This window comes from Megalopta genalis, unplaced genomic scaffold (genome assembly GCF_051020955.1).
Source record: "Megalopta genalis isolate 19385.01 unplaced genomic scaffold, iyMegGena1_principal scaffold0232, whole genome shotgun sequence".
Classification (NCBI taxonomy): domain Eukaryota; kingdom Metazoa; phylum Arthropoda; class Insecta; order Hymenoptera; family Halictidae; genus Megalopta; species Megalopta genalis.
In genome coordinates this window covers 165,001-167,500 of record NW_027476301.1, presented here as the reverse complement: position 1 = coordinate 167,500, position 2,500 = coordinate 165,001, and the positions used below count along the sequence as shown (strand labels likewise).

The 2,500-nt window shown below is 44.0% G+C and overlaps 2 non-coding genes across 2 annotated transcripts in view; both read right to left on the bottom strand.

Moving 5' to 3' along the window:
* Positions 1-1,005: 1,005 nt before the first annotated feature.
* LOC143262886 (5.8S ribosomal RNA) lies at positions 1,006-1,160 on the bottom strand. The gene has a single exon (XR_013036535.1). It is a non-coding gene; the product is annotated as a 5.8S ribosomal RNA (ribosomal RNA).
* A 1,332-nt stretch (positions 1,161-2,492) lies between these two features.
* Positions 2,493-2,500, bottom strand: part of LOC143262875 (small subunit ribosomal RNA) — a 1,921-nt gene continuing 1,913 nt past the window's right edge. The window contains exon 1 of the ribosomal RNA XR_013036529.1: positions 2,493-2,500. This exon is cut by the window's right edge and continues 1,913 nt beyond it. This is a non-coding gene — a ribosomal RNA (small subunit ribosomal RNA).

Below are 2,500 nucleotides of genomic sequence, written 5' to 3'. Positions count from 1 at the left end.
CACAAAAAACCCTTAAAGCAAAAAAAAAACCGTTTATCGCGCCTCACCAATATATCTTTTATAAAATTCGATATCCTCTCCAAATATAGATCTTCGAAACACTCGCAAGACGATTACAATCGGTATAACTTTAACGTCCGTCCGAAAAGTACTTTCGGGGACTAGACGACCGATTGATCTCGTGCGGTTTCGCTATTCGATCATTTGAAGAGAACAAAAAGATATATGGGGCGACCGACAAACGGTTTTCCCGTAGAACCAGACTCGCGATTGCGTTGACACACACATCATAGCCACACCAATAGAAGAGTTTTAGGACGGTAACCCGGGTGGGGTGTTCTTTACTCAGAATATGTGCAACATCGGATCTATATAGCCATCGATACAATTCGTACACAAATGTGTCGTACGAAGAGAGAGACTTTTTTTCCTCTGGCAACATAACGGTAAGAGACATCCTTCCACACTCATAGGTTCCACTCCCTGGGGCTATGATATATATATACATATAAATTCAAATTCGAAGCAACGGTCACAATTCTACTCTATATTTTTGCGGGTTATGTGTTCTTTCGTTCAATTTCTTTCATGCGTTCGTTCGATCTCTGTACACAGTCTTCACATAGGACAGACTCGTGTAGTACGCTTTCGTGGGTTAAACCCATCTCGTTTCATTTCAGGCGACGTCGGGAGCGCGTTGAAAATGTACCAGTGAAATCTCGATAGTTCTACGGATACGAATCGTCCCGAAAAAGATTTTGTCACCGCTTCGAAGCGGTGTTTCAGACGGGCGGACGTATATAAAACATATACGACACACGACACCGCCTTCCACACTCACGCTAGTTCGAACACGATTTCCATCTCTCTCGAAGACTGTTAGACGTACGTAAAATTTCTCAATATTCATAGGACCGCGACAAACGCCGACGAAGCGCCCATCATTCGCTCGTACGTATATAGGCAACAAGTGCCATCAACGCAAGCAGTTTATAAGTACGTAAACGACCCTCAGCCAGGCGTGGTCCAGGAATTGTATCCGTGGACCGCAATGTGCGTTCGAAATGTCGATGTTCATGTGTCCTGCAGTTCACACGTTGACGCGCAATTAGCTGCGTTCTTCATCGACCCACGAGCCAAGTGATCCACCGTTCAGGGTAATTTTTCCCTTTTATTCTCTCATATATAATATAATGTGTATTTGCTATCCACCACATTTTTGTGTTATATTTCGGAACAAGCCGATACCCGAAGAGCTCCAACCAGCGCGCGAAGGAGATTCGGGAGTCGTCGTACGACGACATAATTGTCCCTTAAAGAACGAGATATTTCCGTCGAAACCATATATATATATGTACGAGCAAATCCAAAACCACTGTTTTCTTGCAAGTTCGACGGTCGGAGCGAATAGAACATTGAAAAGCCTTCTATCGAAGAAACACAGAGAGTATATCACCTCCAAAAACGACGGGGATATGGATATTCAAACTGGACAATTATCAACCCGATACTGGATTCGAAAAGTTTCTCTCTCCTTTCGTCGTTATTTACACCGGACGGACTCACGGCCGGCTCTAGCTGGGTGTCATATATATATACGTCCCACGCTCATGCTGCCACTAGCGCGCAACAGAGTAGGGTGTCAATGACAACGACACAGCATTGAAACGAGCTACACAAGCCGGTCTCTCTTGATACCAATGTAAACGAGCATTAAGTTATCTTCAGACTGCCCGATATTTTCGTCCTTTGGACTTTCCCAACGATTCCTTTTTTTCTTTTTTTTTTTACACCACAGCGAAGACTTGAGGAAGCGTGATTAGCACGCTCGCATCCCTCCCTGTCCTACTACAACTGTGTGTGTGTGTGTAAAGAAAGAAAAAAGAATACATTGGCTTTCTCTCTATCGAGAAGATGGCCTACGCAACGCAGATCAAAGGCCTAATACGTGTAATATAATACGCGTCTGGCCGTGTATAAATCACGCACGAATGATCTGGTCGGGCCCAACTCTTCTCGTACGCTTATTTTTCCGTGTTGGGGCACTATCATAAAATCACACAAACCCCAACACGTGTGTGTCTTGGAAGGAAGATGGCCTACGCAACGCAGATCAAAGGCCTAATACGTGTAGTACACACGTCTGCCGTGTAAATCACGCACGAATGATCTGGTCGGGCCCAACTCTTCTCCACCACACCACATCCCAACTTTGTACATTTTTATATATTTTTGTGCGTTGGGGCACCTTCATAATCACAAACCCCAACAACACATATATCTCTCTCTCTTTGAAAGATTTGTTGTGGCCTACGCAACGCAGATCAAAGGCCTAATACGTGTAGTACACACGTCTGGCCGTGTAAATCACGCACGAATGATCTGGCGGGCTCAACAATATCTTTTTTTTTTATATGAATTCTTATCCACAAACTAATCGAATTCATTTTCTCTCCTCCTCTCCTCTCTCTTTGAGATATATTGGAACATTGTAATGATC